This window comes from Anolis carolinensis, chromosome 2 (genome assembly GCF_035594765.1).
Source record: "Anolis carolinensis isolate JA03-04 chromosome 2, rAnoCar3.1.pri, whole genome shotgun sequence".
In the NCBI taxonomy this organism is placed as follows: domain Eukaryota; kingdom Metazoa; phylum Chordata; class Lepidosauria; order Squamata; family Dactyloidae; genus Anolis; species Anolis carolinensis.
The window spans coordinates 129679438-129699508 of NC_085842.1; the positions used below are offsets into that span (position 1 = coordinate 129679438).

The 20071-nt window shown below is 40.8% G+C and overlaps 1 long non-coding RNA gene across 1 annotated transcript; it reads right to left on the reverse strand.

Moving 5' to 3' along the window:
• Positions 1-4934: 4934 nt before the first annotated feature.
• Positions 4935-19389, reverse strand: LOC134296228 (uncharacterized). The gene is made up of 2 exons (XR_010002843.1): positions 19110-19389; positions 4935-16433 (listed from the first exon to the last, which is right to left on the reverse strand). It is a non-coding gene; the product is annotated as an uncharacterized LOC134296228 (long non-coding RNA).
• Positions 19390-20071: the final 682 nt, after the last annotated feature.

Sequence of the window (20071 nt, forward strand, 5' to 3'; positions counted from 1 at the left end):
TGGCAGCCAATGGACCATTTGGATCAGTACTGATTTAGGCTACACAAACATAGAGAGAAAAAAGCTGAAAGAGTAAAATCCATAACAAAGAGAAGTCCAGTTATTATGGAGGATTTTCTGTAAGTATTCTATTTTCATAATTTTTATCTGCAGTTTTCTTAGTTAAAAGCCACGAGAAACCCATTTAGAATCAGGCTGAAATAATTAGCAATTTATTTGCACAAGAAATAAGTGGCCCACTATTGAAGCAAAACTCATGAGAACAAGCTAAAAATAATTTCATTTTAAACAATCATGGTACTTTTCATTTTCAGCTGTTTTATCCTGATGTACTGCTCCTTCTTGATTTATGAAATATCCGTACCTTCCCAACATTTCGATTCCAACTTGCTAACAATTCCTTATATAGCTTTCTTTCTAGCAAATTGTTATTAACATTGCACACTTCTTCATAACAGAGTTCAAACTTCACAGACAAATTTAGTAACACTATTTTCACAACACTGAGAATTATCGTAACACTCCAAATTCAAAATAAGGGAAACTGAACTATTCCAGTTTCCAGTTCCAGTTTCTGAAAAGGAAACACCTTATCAATATTGGTCCCGCCCAGGTGGTGGGGACAAGAGAAAGGGCCTTCTCTGTGGTTGCCCCCCTCCTCTGAGACTCCCTCCCTAAAGAAATAAAAATTGCCCCACCCTCCACTCCTTTAAAAAGCTTTTAAAAACTCATTTATGCACCTTAGCATATGGAGAAGAGGAAGACTAGTATACCTTTAAATATATCTTCGCCTAGATATTTGACACCTACTTTAACCTGTGGAAATTGTGTGTGATGGGTTACATTATGTTTAAGTTCAGTTATGAATTCTTTTTATTTAGTTTTATAAGTTTATTTTAAGATTGTTTTATTCACAGTTTTGATTTGATTAATCGTTGTCTGTTTTCGGCATTAAATATTTATCATTTTGTTGCTTTTGTTGGAAACGGCCCTGAGTCCCCTCGGGGAGATAGGGCTGAGTACAAATAAAGTATCATCATCATCATCATATGTACTTCATCACTCCCACTTTGTACTTTCTCAAATAAAGATGCTCAGGTTTCAAAAGCCTCTCTGATAAAATAATGTAATGAGGTAATGATGGGCAGTATGGTAGATCTGCAGACCTCTGAGTGATGCAGATAATATATATTTTGCCTGAATTAAACAAGTGAATTTTCACTCTAAATTAACCTGTTGAAATTAGTAAAGATAGCAGTGGGAAGAATTAATGAATTTTTAAACGGCAGGACTATGAACTTTGTTAATTTTTCTTTTACTGCAAACAAACTCCTGAGTTTAGAGTTTTTAAAATTTAAATTGTATTTCCTTGTTCCAGATTGCAATTGGTAACTAGAAATCTATCCTGAACCAGTCTGATCAACAGTCTCTGGGTCCATTAGCACCCCATTCTGGGGATACATACCCCTTGATTTAAACCTTACAGGAATTGTGATCTGTGAAAATTGAAAATGTAATTTGTCTCTATGAATTGCCCATGGCCATTGTGGCTAATATGTACAACACATATTACCCACACAGTTTAATCGCTATGCATTTTAGTGCCCTCTACATTGCAAGTCCTCGCAAATAAAATCCCATCTCTCTAAAGAAACATAACGAAAAATCACGCTCTGTCACAAGTGCAAATCCCCAGAAGTAATAGAGAAGAGTATACAGCTGGCTGGGTACATTAAATCAGACTGGATGGTATTTTATACATCAAAATGCCTACCTTTGCTTACATTGTCAGCCTGTCGAAGCCAGACAGCAGCTACTACCACAAGGCAATTCTGAGCCTTCCTAAGCTCCTGGCTTGGGCCCAGGCAGCAGCCTCCTCTCCTCAGGTTTCCTTCCCCTCCCTCCCTGCCTCCTCCATATTATGCCCGCCCATCCCTAGATATAGCCAGGCCTCCCCTTTGGCCCCAAGGGCTGGCCCGAGAGGCCTCAGCCTGAACCCCTGCCCAAGGTCCCCCAGCCTGTGACTCCCTCTCACCTCCAGCCTCCATCTTGCCAATCTGCACTTGGACTACGGCTCCCCAGAAGGGTCAATCCATGCAACTAGCACTCTGGAGACACAGGCCCAGAGGCAATGAAGCACAGGTTATGGGGGGAATCGCGCAACCGTGGGTGTGGAAATGGACAATAAGAAATTAGACTAAAGATAAAACTATCCCAAGATAGTTGTTAAATCAGTCGGTAGCCTGCCTTTACCACGTAAGAAATGTAAGTGAAGCCTGTCAGTTCCTATAAAGTCTTTTTGGCAATGTTCATACAGAGCAGAAGGGTGTGGACAAAGCTGGAGCTTCACCACAAATGGCATTCATGTGCAATAGGCCCCTAGTATACATTGGGGTTCAGACCTCATTCCTCACCACGGGCGCTCAAGCCCCATTATATACAATATATACTATGGCTTAGTAAAATGGTGTCTCTTATACACAACAAAGTCAAGGAATACCACTGGAGATAGAGAGAGACAGAGAAATAGATAGATAGATAGATAGATAGATAGATAGATAGATAGATAGATAGACAGATAAGGTAAAGGTTTCCCCTTGACATTAAGTCTAGTTGTGTCCAACTCTGGGGGTTGGTGCTCATCTCCATTTGTAAGCCGAAGAGCCAGCATTGTCCGTAGACACCTCCTAGGTCATGTGGCCAGCATGACTGCATAGAGCACTGTTACCTTCCCGCCAGAGCAGTACTTATTGATCTACTCACATTTGCATGTTTTTGAACTGCTAGTTTGGCAGAAGCTGGGGCTAGATGCAGAAGCTCACCCCGCTCTCCGGATCCGAACCACCGACCTTTCAGTTAGCAAGATCAGAAGCTCAGCAGTTTATAGATGCATTCATATTCAAGCTGTGGATCAGGAGGGCCTACTATACCCCTAAAAGGAACAAGGGTGTCCTTTTTACTTGAAGGGGAAAAGATCCCACTTGTGTGTCAACTGCATCATTTTCCTAAAACCAAATTTGATATAAATACGCATATTCTGTTAATAGGGATATATGGGGACAGAAGAATGAAGGACCAAGACCAAGAATTAATGATGATAATGTTTAGAGCCGCACACGCAGTAATAGCGTGGGGGTGGAAGGATAAAAAGAAATGGACACTTGAAAAATGGTATGAATATATATGGGATCAAATACAACTGGATATTATGGACATTATAAGAAACAAAAAAAAACATGGTCAGACAAACAGAAGAAAATTTTAAAAAGATGGACTCCATTTAGCAGATGGCTACAGATTGTTAAACCATGTGATGAAAGCTGGAAGAAAAAATTGGAAAGAATGGAAAGAAGGCTCATGTAACAAGAAAATAAGGTTTAAGTTGTCAACAGGGAAGGGGTGGGGTGGGGAGAAGGGAATGTAAAAGGAAAATGTAACAATGATTATGTATTATAAAATAATGATTAATAAAAATTTCCTTTGGGGAGGAAAAAAAACTAGGTATTTGTAGGTTTTCCAGCACTGGAGGTTGACCACTGAATGGTGCTGGAGGACCTACAAATGCCTAAAGAAGCATTTGCAATTTTTTTAAAAAAACTGCATAATTTTCCGTAACATTGTAATCTGGCTAAAATATTATTCCCTAAGGCAAAGGACTGGGCCTACCTTTGAAACCTGCCACGAATCTTCAATTCGTCAGCTGACCACATGTGAAGTAATTAGAAGGTCAAATTATATCTATTTCCAGATCTCCATTTTGACCACAAAATTCACTCAGTGGTCTTACGGAGATAAAGAACAACAGAAGGGAGAATAATGTTGTGTTGCTTTGAACTTCTTGAAAGAAAGATGAGCTACAAATGGAAGCAATAAATACAGTTCTTTATGAATATTTTAAAATGGTGACAATTTATGGCTTATTCTCAAATGTTTTTCAATGGTTGCCTGTTTCAAAACTAGAGAAAAATGTTGGCTTTTATCTTTAAAGCTTTCAACTTGAGATGATGTTATCAGAAGGCATACTTTTTTCAGTAGGGTCCCCAACATGTTTTTCATTCATCTGAAGAGAGTATTATAAGAGTTCCTTATTATTGTGGTAGGATTACAGAAATCAGATCACAACCCTAAGAAATTGCAGCTATTTTAAAGCATTATCCTTGAGTAAATGCATCTCGTGAACTCTATGGCGAGGATTCAAAAGCAAGATGTTTAAAATGTCCACTTTCAGAAGGTGCCTTGGTTACCAACATATCATATTGTATTTCACCTTTGCTTTCAGTATTTTGGTTTTCATTTTCTTAAACTGTGGACTAAAAAGACCTTGTACAAGTTAGACAAGGAGGACTAAAGTGCTTATGGGGGAGGGGGGGGGACTGAATATTGGATTTGGAGCAGAGCAGCCAATGGTAGCACAATCTTTTCCGTGCACATGAATGAAACCCATAACAAAAGAATCAAAATCTGTGTCATGCTAGTACATGTCACAGTATTAATGAACTGGCCTTAATTTCTTTTTAGAATTCAATAATAATAAATCCCCCATAAAATAACAATACAAGTGTAATGTAAGTGGTATACAGTCTAATCTGATCAATAAATTAGTTACATCAATTATGCATTGTCGTTGTGAAGAATTAGTATTACATTTTAACTTCTGTACAACACTTTGGAGAGGTTAGTTTACAAAGTATTTAATAACATGGTTCACAATTCATTTTTACTCTTGAACATTAGGCCAGAAGAAGGTTAAACTCTCAAGTTTGTTCTCTTGACTTGAACTGCCATGGTATTAAGGACCTGGCCCTAATTTCCTTTGAGAATCCGACAATAACAAATAAATCCCTACCACCCAATTCCCTCCCAAATAGCAATATAAGTGTAATCTCAGTGATATAGAGTCTACTCTGATCAATAAATTAGTCGCATCAATGATATATTGTGGTTGTAATGTTTTATTATTACATTTTAACTTCTGTACACCACTTTTGAGAGGTAGCTTTACAAAGTATTTAATAATATGGTTCACAATTCAGCTTTACTCTTGAACATTAGGCCAGCAGAAGGTGAAACTCCTAAGTTTCTTCTCCTGACTAAAATTGCCTGAAAATCTTCCACTGTCATTAATTTCCTAGCCTTTGATGCATTATGGCTGGAGAAAAAACTGACCTGTTCTGTAGATTCCTAGCCTTCTACTCTTCATTCCTAGCATACTACCTAGCACACAGGAATTTCCTCCCTCACCTGTCCACTGTGTTAAAGGACATGGTAGAATTCAGAAAGATGGGCTGGGAACTCGGAGCAACCTCCTTGCTTGACCTCATATTGTGAGCTACAGTTACACAGAATTGCTAGGGGTCAGTGGCCAAGAAGGAGTTCACACAGACACTAAAACAAGGCACTATACTAACTGGACATTAACTTTACAGAAAAGAGATAGCATTTGAGAAAGCAGCCAAGCCATCAATGCTACAAATTGCTGAAAGTTAAGACTTCCCTCATTGCATTTACAATTAAAAAACTAGGGTGTCATAAAAAAGCATTCCAGGAATGTCTGTTTATTTTCTGGAAGAATAATTAACATTTTAAAAGACGATCAAGCCTTCTTAAAGCAAATGATAAATCAGGAAGGATTCAAGCAAAATCTGTTTTTTATTACTAGACCAAAGCACTGATTACAGACTAGGTGGCTAGTATGAGGTACTACGGTACCACGACCACAGGACAGCAGCATGGGATTCATACCAAAGAAGAACAAATGAGCATTTTGAAGCCAAGGGTTCAGATTATTAGTTCTGTTCTTATTAATTCTGGGTCTGCATCCCATGCACTGCCAATAGGTTTCCGCAGGATGTTAAATGCATGCAGCTACTTTGTGCTTGGTGTTCATAACGTGTTTCCTATATGTTAGTGTTCGATCTAAGGTGACACCAAGATATTTAGAATGGAAACAGTGTTCAAGGTCTTGGCCTTAAAATTTAAATAATGATTTTCTAGGCATCTTCTAAGTCATCCAGCATGACTCTATGGTATTCTTGTGTCAGAAGTCCTTCATTTCAATAGGGTTCACTATTATCCACAATTCCACATATCCATGTGAAGTCCAAGAATGTATCCCCTGTAAATATGGAGGTCCTACTGTATTTACTTTTTAATATTATTTGGACTACTATGATTGTTAACTATATTTTGTTTTAATAAATGTTGTGAGCTGTCTTAATAAACAAGGCAGGGTATTCAGTAAACGAATCATAGAATAATAGAGTTGGAAGAGACCACGTGGGCCATCTAGTCCAACCCTCTGCCATGCAGGAAAAGCACAAAGTATCCCTGATGGCCATCCAGCCTCTGTTTAAAAGTTTCCAAAGAAGGAGCTTCCATCACATTCCAATGCAAAGTGTTCCACTGTTGAGCAGCTTGTACTGTCAGAAAGTTCTTCCTAATATTTAGGTGGAATCTCCTTTCCTGTAATCGGAACCCATTGCTCCTAATCCTAGTTTCATGGGCAGCAGAAAACAAGTCTGCTCCCTCTTCCTTATGACACCCTTTCACATATTTATATATAGCTATCATATTTCCTCTCAACCTTCTCTTCTGCAGGCTAAAGATACCCAACTCTTTAAGCCACTCCTCATAGGACTTCATGGTCTCCAGACTTTTGATCATTTTAGTTGCCCTCCCTTGGACACATTACAGCTTGTCAATATTTCTTTTGAGCTGTGGTGTCAAGAATTGGGACACAGTATTTCAGGTGAGGTCTAACCAAAGCAGAATACAAAGGCACCATGATCTCCCTCAAACTAAACACTATACTCCTTTTGATGCAGGCCAAAATCCCACTGGCTTTTTAAGTTGCTGCATCACAATGTTGGCTCATGTTCAACTTGTTGTCCACAAAGATGCCAAGATCTTTCTCATATGGACTGTTATCAAGCCAGGCATCACCCATTTGGTATCTTTGCATTTCATTTTTTCTGCCTAGTTTCACCCTTCCTTTGTATCACAAATTCTAGGAGCACATAGTCACTCCCACCTAAGGATCCCACCACTTCCATTCCATTGACCAGGTCCTCAGTGTTGGTTAGGATCAGATCCAGAATAGAGGATCCCCTTGTTGTCTCTTCTACCTTCTGGACAATAAAACTGTCTGAAAGGCAAGTGAGGAATTGGCTGGACTTTTTACTCTTGGCAAAGTTGGTTTTCCAACAAATATCAGAGTAGTTGAAATCCCACATTACTACTATATATCTTTTTTTACTGCATGTTTGGTCATCTGGTCAAGGAAGGCTTCATCCAATTCTTCTATCTGGCTTTGAGATCTGCAGTAGACCCCCACAACAATTATTTTCAGTCTTTGTTCCCTTAATTCTTACCCAGATGCTTTCAACCTGGTTTCCAAGATTGAGGTCTTGTATCTCTTCACAGGTGTACATATTTTTAACATATAATGCTACTCCACTCCCTCTCCTGTTTGGTCTATTTCTCTGAAATAGCTTATACCCCTTCACTGCTACATTCCAATCATAGGACTCGTCCCACCAGGTTTCAGTTATGCCTATTACAGCGTAACAGTTTAGTTATGCTAGGAGTTCCATCTCATCTTATTTCCCATGCCTTGGGCATTAAAGACATCTAAGCCCATGAGACATTCCCCTTAGCTGTTTATAAAATAAACAATAAGTTTCAAAAACAAACCAACCCCAGAGGTGGTTTTGTAAACAAAAAAACTAACTTGCCTAAGACTTCCAGCAACCTTTATGACCCATGCACAAGCCGCCCTAAGTCCCCAGAGGGGAGATGGGACAAAATACAAGTTGTTGTTGTTGTTCGAATCTGAATCTCTTACAGCAGAATGCAATCACTTTGCCATCAGAGCTAAAAAGAATCAAAGAAGGGATTTAGCGATACTACAAGCTACATCGTAAGTTTAACTTAATGACGTGATCAGGATTTTTAGATGACCTTTATGAATGCCTTCAGTCTTCATATGCATTTTTAAGTACATGTAGGCTGGTACATAACCACCAGAGCAACTTCAAAAGCTGTTTTCCGCAAGGCATGAAGCACTGTCATAAGAGAGGATAAACTGGAAGCCCTCCTGGGCATGGTCAAGTGACTCTTTGTATCAAAGAGGATGAGTTTTGATGGTAGGAAGTTTCTTGGCAGCTTGTTCAAGAACAGAATCACTTTTAAATGGTAAAAGAATCCTCTTTCAGGAACAGATTGGATATAAAGCGCTCTTCTAACAAAGTAGAGCAGGAACAAATTGACCCATGAGTTGTTCTCAAATCATCAGGGGAGGTAAGCAGAACACCACCTTCCCCAGAGGCCACTAACTGGGCCGGGATCCAAAGCTTATGTTGCCTCCTTGACACTGAGACCGTGAGGACTAGTTTTTTGACTTCCTACCTGGTGACTAAAATGGCTGCAGGATTTCAGAAAGTGTTGCAATGATGTCCATTGAGTATTTTATTATTATATCAAGAGAAAGATGGCCGTGCTTAAATATTGGAATGGATGTCATATTGAGGAGGGAACAAGCTTGTTTTCTGTTGCTCTGGGGATTAGGCACAATGGAACAATAGACTGAAATTGTAGGAAAAGAATTTCCACCTAAACATTAATAAGACCTTCCTGATGGTAAGAGCTGTTTGGCAGTGGAATATCCTGCTGCTTTGGAGGGCGGTGGAGTTTACTTCTCTAGAAATTTTCAAGCAGAGGCTGGATAGCCATCTGTCAGGGGTGTTTTCACTGTGCTTTTCCTGCATGGCCGATTGGACAGAATGCCCCTACTGGTTTCTTGCAATTCTAGGATTCTATGAGAACTTGGTCAACATTTCAGAAGCAGTACAATCAGAAACATAGTTACTTCTGGGAAGAAGTAAACATCTGCATGGCCCATGGCTTCTAAGGGCAGAGAATCCCTGTCAGAAAGAAACCCATGTTCTCTAACCCCAGTTCAGGAAACAAGGACATGGGCAACATTGTGAACAGCTAAAAAAGGAAACATAGGATAAAAGTAAAAATGTGCACAAGAGAAAGAGAAAATAGACCAGTTTTAAAACATCTGTAGATTCCACATAGGACTGAACTGAGGGCTGCTATAAATTCAGACCAATGGTTCATTGATCCTACAAGTTATTCTTAACACTCCCTAGGCATATTGACTTCAAGTACAATTCTATGTTATGTTTCTGCCTGAAGTTACCATAATCTCTCGCTGGAGGGCCTAAAATCATCTTAGAGGACACTACTCCAGGAATGTTCTAGGTCCTACAGAATGAAACTCAATGGTAACTTCTGAAAGAAGTCATTCATTTCAATAAGGTTCTCCTTTATTCACAGTTTCCTATTTCCACAGTAAATCCAGGAATATATACCGGTAGTGGTTTTCCTGTAAAAGTTATACATGAAAGATATATATGGATGCATCCCATTGTGTTGGACACAACTATGTTCACTTTACACTGTGTGCAAATCTTGCACGAAGATACACTAGTGCCAACTCTTCAGGCAGAACGTGTGCATGCAGTCGCACACATCACATCCTTAGTTTTACCAAGCTTCCTGTTACCTCACTCTGAACTGTAATTGTATTCTGGTTCCCTATCTTCACGGTCCATGTGAGCTCATATTTTTACTACATCCAGGGCCTTTCCACACAGCCGTATAACCCAGAATATCAAGGCAGAAAATCCCACAATATCTGCTTTGAACTGGGTTATCTGAGTTTACACTGCCATATATTTCAGTTCCAAGCAGATAATGTAAGGTTTTATTCAGCTGTGTGGAAGGGGCCCCACAGTCCTTCAAATATCTACCACCTCTTTTCCTATACGTTACTTACATCACAAAACTAGAATTAAGTAATTTACGAGAAGAGCCAGAATTTCTGTGTCCTGATCACAACGATGAGTGCAATTTAAAACCAAGAACAGTTTTTTTCAAAAAGCTATGCCTGCATTATACACATACACTGCATATATCCACACACACACACACACCCTAAGTGGGTTCTTTGCATTTCTTCTTGTCTGCATCTTCTGAGACAATGTCTTACTTGGAAACGTACACTACTCAAAATGCTTTCTCTAGCTTCAGGGAATTATTTTACTACGTATTGTAATTCCTACCTGCTGTGCATTTGCTTTGGTGGTTAGTTATAATTACTCTCTAGTTTTATTGTTTGTAATTATAATGTTGAAAAATACCTTATCAGCATTTTGAAGGATAGCATATTTGGTAGTTTAACAACAACCATCACCAAGCAAAGAATATTCTAAATGTCAGCCGCTTTCCAGGGACTCAGTGTTTGCGCTCTTCACCCAAATGGGAAGCAGTCTTCTTAGAAGCAACTGTATTTGTCATAATAGTAGCAGCAGCCAGGGCATAGCATAGATTTTCCATTGAACAGGAAGATTATTTTGTTTTATGCTTGATTACGATCATGGGCAAATCACATTTCTTCAGAAACAGGTTGTCTTTACATTTTAGTCATCGTCCAGCAGCTGTTCCCTTGTTAATATATGAAATGAACTGATGCGTTTGGCTTAGGTATCCACAACCTTCCAGGCAAAGAAACTATTTTATATAGTTCTGCAATGCTTAATAGGGCTGGGCTAGAATAAAATAGAAAACAGGTCTCAGCTCAAGGAAATTCAGAAAGTGCAGGGAGAGGGGAGATATGGAGATTAAAGTAAGGCTACAGAGAGAAAAGAAGAAATGTATTGCTAAGTGTTCACATACTGCACCACTGCTTACGCTATTTGTCTTGCTAGATAGAGATGGGGAAAATCCACAGAAAGTGTTTATTCAGCAAAGGCCACTATCCTGAGAAATATCAGGCTGTGTTTCGAAATCAGGTTTCCAGCCCGCAAGCTGCAAAGGCAGTGACAAAGCATAGCAGTATTGCCTAGAAGAAATCTGGAAACTTGGATGGAGGAAGAACAAGGGGAGTCAAGCTCTGGCAGAGTTTTTGTCCTTCCATCCAACTCACATAAAACAGAAGGAAATCAAAGGAACAAAAATGTCTTAAAACCTGAAAAACTCACCTGATTTTGGCATAAAACAGGGAACATCCTGAAGAAGTTATTTTAAAGAAATGACATATGTTTTCTAGCCACATCTACAATTATCTGCATAATGCCACCCAGTCTTTGGCCTAAATCCAGTATCATAATGAAGTGTCCTTCCCTTTCCCTTCCTAGTTGCAACTCCCTATGAAGACCCCAAATGAAACCCTCCAGAGATGTTTGGGGGCCCCCACAATGCTGCAAGAGATTATCCCTCATTTCAGCTAGTTTTCGCTTTCCTACCAGTGATACTGGATATAGATCTTTGAGATGCTGGTACAGAGATTTAATTTGGGAGAATTCAGTTTACTAATGGGCCAGTGGTTCTCTGTGGAACTCACTGTGTGTTTTCTTATATCAAGAGCACCTCCGGCCATTTTGTCATCCATACCAGTGTTACCGAAGAGACAGCCCCAGTACCAGTCTCCAAGCCTTGGTCTACCAGTCCATGGAGAATATTCAGAAAAGAATGTTAGGAAAATATAAATGCCAGCCCTCCACATTACACAATCTGAGAAGCACTAATCTATACAAAGACCTTTCTGACAAAAAAGAAAAAACGAAGTGTGAGACCACCAAATCTTAAAAACCACCAGCTGTTGTAATTAGTCTTTTGTGCACTCCATTCTCTAACCAAAGCTCTTATTTACTCAATTTCAGTATCCACTCATCAGACGTGGGGCCAGTTCTATAGAAATTTCCCCAATATATAACAGTGGGGATCTTCAGATGCCAGATTAAAATGTGTCTCATCAAGGAATATTGGGGAATAACTCTTGAAAAGCATTTTATTTTTGAGAATATATTTTAAACAATAAGAAAATATGACTACATTTCAGATCAAGGACAGAAAGCCACTAAGATTCACATCTTGTAGTTGTTGTTTTGTGCCTTCAAGTCATTTGTGACTTATGGTGATCCTAAGGTTTCATGGGGTTTTATGGTGTCGAGTGTGATTCACCCAAGGTCACCCAATGAGGCTCCATGGCTGAGCCAGCAATTGAACCCTGGACTCCAGAGTCATAGTCCAATGCTCAAAGCACTACACCATGCTGGCTCTAAGAATCAAGTCTACAGGACGGCTATTTCATATTTGCATTTTCCCATGCCTACTGCCTGGACTACCAAAATCCATTTAACATTTGCAATATTGTTATTGCATTATCCATTTAATAGAAACTGCTATACAGTTGTAGAAAGCCCCCATGCAAGGTGGCAGAATACATTCAATCTTTATGTACAGTATTTGTCTACATTGTGACCACAGACCATGAAAGGTAGGGACTATACAACTGTAGTATAGTATATGGACCTTTCTGGTAAATCATATTAACTACATCAAATAGTATTTATTAGTTACCACTTTAAAACCACCGAAGAAGGAGATGCACAACAGTTATGAAAGATTTAGTGAAATTCACATAGATGCAAAAGTTCTATTTCTGTATCAAGACAGTTACGGTCTGAGTTTTTCTGACCAATCTACTTTCCAGAAAAGTCCATACTTGGCATTTTGCACAGAATATCCCACCAGCCAAAACCACAAGCACCTGAATGTCCCATTCAATAATAATATTTAAAAAGTGCTTTCTTTAATTGCTTAAAAAGCTTAGCATGCAGTATCTGTTCTCAATTGTTTAATTAAACCCATGCTCACTTTAATTGAAGTCGAGTTCTGTTTGCCTTTTTAATGCTGCCAAAAATTACAATGGGAGGGACAGGAAGAGGACTAATTGGGTGAAAAAAATACAGCAGCACTGATTCTTTGTGAGTCAGATGGCACATCTGTAAAAAAAAAAAAAAAAAGCAAAAAGTAGGTACAAGCCTAACATTGTTCTTCCTATTGCTGCTGCTCAAATGCAAAAGCAGAGAGCCTGAAAACATAAAATGTTATATATCTATTAGGGAAGCAGATCCAGAATCTAAGCCCTGTTCCATCCCAGGTTGGATCTTAACTCTCTCAATTTCCGAGTTTAATGTTTACATTTATACTATTTGAATGTCCAACAACCAACTGGATTTCTCCCTGCAGTTTGGGCCCATTCAATATATTTCTACCAACAGCAGTTATTTCACCTAATAGACAGATCCTGCACATTGTTGTTTCAGGCAGCAACTTTAATAATATTTCACATTCATAGTATGTTAAAATAGATTTGGTCGCAAAGCTAGGAAACGGCTATTAAACCATCAAAGCTAAATAACGTGTGTGTTTGTGTGTGTGTATAATGAATTCAACAATGATACTACATCCCAGAAGGACATACAGAATTCAATCACAACTATCCGACTCATCATTAAAAGGAAGCAACCATTCTTTCTTTTCCACCTCTTGATCTAATAAACTCCATGCCTAAACAATGTGATCACAATGGAGTGGTTTGTCATTCAGGTTCTTATACAAACAAAATAACTTAAGTGCCACAACTGTTCATACTTCATGCATTTGTGGGAAACTGTGCACAGTGTAACATTTGGATTCACTAAAAGAAACTTTTTAAAAAATGAACATTTCAGCCTTTCACAATGACAGCACTTAAGAAAATGGGTACTTAGCCGCCCTGAGTCCCCTCGGGTGAGAAGGGCGGGGTATAAATAATTGAAATAAATATCTTGTGCAAGCTTATGCTACCAATTTCTTTCTGTCAATTGATCATGAAAGTGATTCAAGATCCCTGTGCATATTAGGAACTTTTTAACATTAAAGAACTAGTGCTTGAGTTGAAAGGGTATCTTATACCCTATTAAGCTACCAATCAAATATTTGCTATTTCTAAATATACTGTTTGTTGCTTCTCATTTACCTATGCTTTTCCCCCCTCACAAAAATGTACCAAATTCCATATAGACATATATGTCACAAGTACAACTATAACTATACAAAAAATCATAACTGCATACCTTACTGATTTCTGCAATTTATTTATAATAAAGAAGATAATTGATTTCTCTTGTTATGGCAATCCCAAAGAAGTTCTAGCGAAGCTCTGTGTTTTTATCTTGGTTTTAATGTTTATATGATTTTAACTGTGTTTCCTGTTTCAAATATTTATGATTTTATGTGCTGTTCTAATTTTTATACTGTATGTTCTTTTGTTCTGTTATAGCTGCCTTGGGTCTGTGCTCAGAGAAAGGCGGGATGTTCATTTCTCAAACAAATAATAAATAAATACTGTTTTGAAATTCAGAAGAAGAATATGAATCAGACCCTTGACGCTCAAAGTGTCCACAATACTGGCTCATCTTGATATTAGTATGTCTTCTCTAAATTCCTAGATGTTATTCACAACTCTGATTGCAATAAAAATGATGACTAAAACAGCAAATGCACGAGCACTTTGGATCTGTCAGTACCATGGTAATAAATAGCTTTAGTCACTGTGAGACATGAAATGGGCATGTCCAGTGGTAGTTGTTCTTTGGCTGGACATTTGTGTGTGTTGATGTATTTTTAAAATTTATTCCTGTGATTTGGAACTTCACCTGCAGTTCTTTTGTGCCCCTGAGCAAAAAGTGTTGTTTCAGGACTGTAAAGATAGGCAATACCTATTATTCAATGTCCACATTATGTTGCTATTTTATCTATGCACAAATATGTTCCTTCTAGACTCCAAAGAGCTATTTATATGTCAGTCTTATTGAAAATATCCTAACAATCTTATGTTATTTCCCCCTCTTTGCTTTCCCCCCCCCCCCCTCTCTCTCTCTCTCTATGCTAATTTCCTTTCTTTTTTGGGTATCAGTAATTCATTCACTCATTCATATATGCATATACATACTGTATAGCAAAAAAATCATTTATGAGGCTCAGCAAGTATTGAACATGTTCTGTGCTTTGCCCACCCTCTTCTATGTCAAAAATAAGGGATGTGTGGCCTTTCAGATATCAGCAGACTGCACCTCCTATCTGCCCTGGCCAGCAGAGCCAATGATGAGAGATGAAGAAGCCGCAGTCCAACAATATCTGGCTCACAAAACATTCCACAACCCTGTTGCATAGGAAGCTTTTTGGAAAAGGGACTATTTTAATCTGCCAATGGAACCAATGGACTGTTATTCACAGGGTTTAAAAAGCCAATAAAGAAAGTTTAACCAGGATATCTGGACTCCACCTAATTTTATGAAGACATGCTGAAGCAAGAACTAAGACAATATCCCCAAGAAGCTGGGGGCTCAGAAAGATTTCCCATATTGCCTCTTTTGTTCCAGGAGTCAAAGAGGCTAAGGTGTCTCAGGTGCCAAGGCCTAGCTTTGCAGTTTCCACATCCACTTACAATGTGCACTTCTCAATTTGAGGGATTCTTGAAAAATGAGAGGCAATTCCTGGTTTAAAAGTGCATAACTGACACCTAAAAGGCCTGGGCTGAATATTCTGCTCTACTGTTCCATCACATACAAATTGCTTCTTGCAATCACCCAATCACTGTGTTCCTCTTTAAAAAGAAAAGAAAAGAAAATGAGCAGCCTAGACTAAATCCAACACACGGTATCAGGTGTTTGAAAGGCATCCAGTGGAGAGGAAAAAGACATGTGAAGCATCTCAGGTGTTTCAAGACTCTAAGGGCCCTTCCACACAGCCCTATATCCCAGAATATCAAGGCAGAAAATCCCATATTTGCTTTGAACTGGGTTATCTGAGCCCATACTTACATATATTTCAGTTCAAAGCAGATAATGTGGGACTTTATTTAACTGTGTGGAAGGGGCTCTAGTTTCATCAGGCTAAAGGTACCACTTGCCTTTCTCATCTTTCCTTTATGTTTATTTTCCATAATATTTTTTAATATTGTAATGATGCAAAAATGTGAGGGGGCTAAAAATGGAATACACCATTGTCTGTAACCCAGCTGTATAAGGTTGTCTCAATGAGGCAAGAAGACTACATCATAAAGGCTTCATTTGTACGGACTGTTTTGACACAAGGAAAACCCAGATTAAATTGACACGAGGCCTGCTTAATACAAGTTCCTCAAGGCAATAGGTAAAAGAACTAAGAAGTGTGTATTGGGGGGGGGGGGGGGGGAGTTTTAAATAGTTCTCCTCAAGTCCCACTCCAGCAAGTCTGTCCTGCAAGTCTGCTGAAGCTACAGAGTCTTGCCTTCCTCTCCTGGCAAAGCAGTCCAAGCAGCTCTCTCTCTCTCTCTCTCTCTTTCTCTTCCATCTAGGCAAACTACCTTCGGACATGCTGTTCTGTAGGTAGCAATTCCACTGAGAGCCACTTTCCTGCCTGGCCAACCTGCTGGTGCGTTCTGGAGCTTCTTTTGGGGCTGGAAGTTATATCCATCTGTCTGTCCTGCATTAAGTATCCTTCACTTGCATTTTAACAAGGCCAGCTGTCTAGAAGCACGAACCTGCCATATCTGCCTAAAAGCAACAGCAAAATGGGTTAGGATCAGTACATATATTATCTACCAGGCATTCAACAAAAGAGCACATCTGACAGTTGATACTCGTTGAGTATCCCTTATCCAAAATGCTTGGGAAAGAAGTGTTTTGGGTTTTGAATCTTTTCACATTTTGGAATACCTGCATTTGAATATACAGTAGACACTAGGTCAGTGGTTCTCAACCTGTGGGTCCCCAGATGTTTTGGCCTTCAATTCCCAGTAATCCTAACATCTTTTAAACTGGCTGGGATTTCTTGGAGTTGTAGGCAAAAAAAAAACACCTGGGGGCCAACAGGTTGAGAACCAATGCTCTAGGTTAACTGGCATCAATCCCTGCCAGTAGTTTCTCATTGCTTGAGACTTACCATGAAAAACAGGCCTAACTAATACTATACCCCATACTAAAGCATACCATAAACTTTGTATTAATAACAATATTGAAATAGAGTAATTAAAAGCAAATTAAAAAAAAAGACAAACTTAATGAAACACAATTTTCCCGTAGTATTAAAACAGCTTTAATATAAAGGCAGTATGAATTCTTAGTTCAATTGTTTGAGAGTTCCAGTGGATAGAACTTCAGTTAACCAAGAGCTTACTGTATGTACATCATCTGGAGATGGGACCGAAATCTAAACACAAAGTGTATGTGTTTCATACACACAGTAAGGGAGCTGATTTTATTCAGGATGGGCCAAAAATCAGCAAAGGGTCTAATTTTGGTTGCGCTGAGGAGTGGGAGGGGGGCGGGAAGACTGAAAAGATTTTGCAAACATTGTAATTGAGTTTCCTAAGGTAAAGATAAAGGTAATCTGTTTTATATGAACTGTTGTTTTGTAGATTGTTTTATATGAATTGTTGTTTTTACATTGTTTTTAGGCATTGAATTTTTGCCATTTACTGTAAGCCGCTTTGAGTCTCCTCGGAGAGAAAGGCGGGGTAAAAGTGATGTAAATAAATAAATAAATAAAGGTTTCCCCTGACATTAAGTCCAGTCATGTCTGACTCTAGGGGTTGGTGCTCATCTCCATTTCTAAGCCGAAGAGCCGCCGTTGTCCGTAGACACCTCCAAGGTCATGTGGCCGGCATGACTGCATGGAGTGCCATTACCTTCCCGCCGGAGCGGTACCTATTGATCTACTCACACTGGCATGTTTTCAAACTGCTAGGTTGGCAGAAGCTGGAGCAACAGCGGGGGCTCACTCCGCTCCCAGGATTTGAACCTGGGACCTTTCGGTCTGCAAGTTCAGCAGCTCAGTGCTTTAACACACTTCGCCACCGGGGCTCCTATAAACTCATAAACTCCTATAGTCTATGTGGGGTTGCCTTTGAAAACAGTACAGAAGCTTCAATTAGTCCAATGTGTGGCAGCCAGATTGCTAATGGGAGCAGCATACTGGGAGAACACAACCCCCCGTTGCACCGGTCCACTGGCTGCCAGTTTGCTACCAAGCACAATTCAAAGTGCTGGGTTTGGCCTATAAAGTCCTGAATGGCCCTGGCCCAACTTACCTGTCTGAATGAATCCCCCTTTATGAGCCATCGTGGAGGTTAAGATCGTCTGGAGAGGCCCTAATCTCGGTCCCACCACATTTGTAGGTGCAACTAATGAGGACGAGAGCAGGGCCTCCTCAGTGGTGGCCCCTTGGCTGTGGCACTCCCTCCCTAATGGGATTAGATTGGCCCCTTCCCTCTTGTCATTTCGCAAACAAGGGAAAACTTGGCTTTGGGAGCAAGTATTGGCCCAGCATAATTACCTGTGCAATAGCTGGAATAGGCTTTGGATCGATGAATATGATTATCTGATTATCTGGCTTGGGATCTATGCACAATAGTAATCTAATGTTTACATATGTTTTAATGTTGTTTTCAATTGTTGCTTAATTGCTTTTTTTTTTAATTTTTATTTATGATTTTCAAATACAGTGCACTATTAAAAACGGGGATAGGTGCAAAAACAAAAAAAAATTGCTTTTAATTGCTTAATTGCTTTTAATTGTTGTTTGGGCATTAAATAATGCCACCCATGTAAGCCGCCCTGAGTCTCCTCCAGGGCGAGAAGAGTGGGATATAAATGTCGTAAATAAATAAATATGCTGTAAATGATACTATGGTATTGTAAATTAAAAGCAAACAACATAGGAATGACTGTATTAAATATTGAACCCCCTTTGTGCCTTTTGTTCTGCCCTGCAGGTGTTTTGGACTTCAACTCCCACCATTCCTCACAACCTCAGGCCCTTTCCTTTTCCCCCTCAGCCTCATAAGCGTCTCCTACTCCTCCTTCTCCTCGCTTAAGCGGCTGAGGGGGAAAGGGAAGGGCCTGAGGCTGTTAGGAATGGTGGGAGTTGAAGTCCAAAACACCTGCAGGGCCCAACTCGGCCCAGGCCTGTTACAGATGCTGTTAAATAATACACTCCAACGGAGAGGAGAGGAAAGGAGGGGCAGCCTATATGACAAGAGGTAGGGCTCGCTCTGCCCACATGTGACCCAACAGGCACAAAGCAAGGCCAGCACCCAAAAGGGCGGGCGCTGCTGATGGGGAAGGCGAGGCAGGGTCCCCAGAGGAGGGCCCAGAAGGCCTCCCTCGGGGCCCCCTCAGCCCTCCCAGGCGCCATGGCCGCCTCCCTATCTCCCTCCCTCGCTCACTCACCGCTCTCGATCTCGCCGCCCTTCTTGGCCGTGGCCGCGTTGCCCATGGCCGGGCGGGGCCGGGCGAGGCGGAGGGCGCTCTCCCCGCTTCTTCTCGCTCTCTCCGGCGCGCTCTCCCCGGGTCTGTCTCAGTGGCGGCGGCAGGAGGCTCCGGCTGGGCCCGGCCAGGCCCGATCCCCCCTCCCCTGCCAGGCCCGGGGTCGCCTCCGCCCCCTCTCCCTCGCCGCCGCCGCCAGGTCCCGCCCCGGCCTCGTCTCCGATTGGTCCGCGCCCGCGGCCCTCACTCACTCATTGGCTCCGGCGCCGCGGCCGGGTCGGCGATTGGCCTAAGGGTCCTGACGGCTTCGCCCGACGCGCCCGCCTCCTCCTTGCGCAAAAGAGGGTCGGGGAGACGCCGTGCGTGCCCAGCGACGCCCGGGATTGGACAACGGCGGAGTTCTGGCCCCGCCCCCGTTTTGGAACGGGCCTGCTAATTGGCTCGCCTAGAAGATGAGAGTTCAGGGTGCTATATTTAGAGCGCCGCGATTGTCCGTCTTCCAAAAGAATGTCCATTGTAAAAGGGTGGAGCTCCGGAGGGAAGAGAGTTTTGGGCAGGATCTACACCCAATAGAATTGATGCAATGTGTTGTCGAAGGCATTCATGGCCGGAACCACTGGGTTGCTGTGAGTATTCCGGGCTGTATGGCGATGTTCCAGAAGAATTCTCTCCTGACGTTTCGCCCGCATCCATGGCAGGCATCCTCAAGAGGTTGTGAGGTATCTGAGGATGCCTACCATAGATGTGGGCGAAACGTCAGGAGGGAATGCTTCTGGAACGTGGCCATTCAGCCCGGAAAACTCACAGCAACCCAATTCCCTTTCCCTCTTTCCCTGTTTGATTAGCTCAGCTGTCTTCCCATTTCCTAAGGGCTGGAGACTAGGGACTTTATTGCATGATACAGACAAACAACATTGAAGGATTGC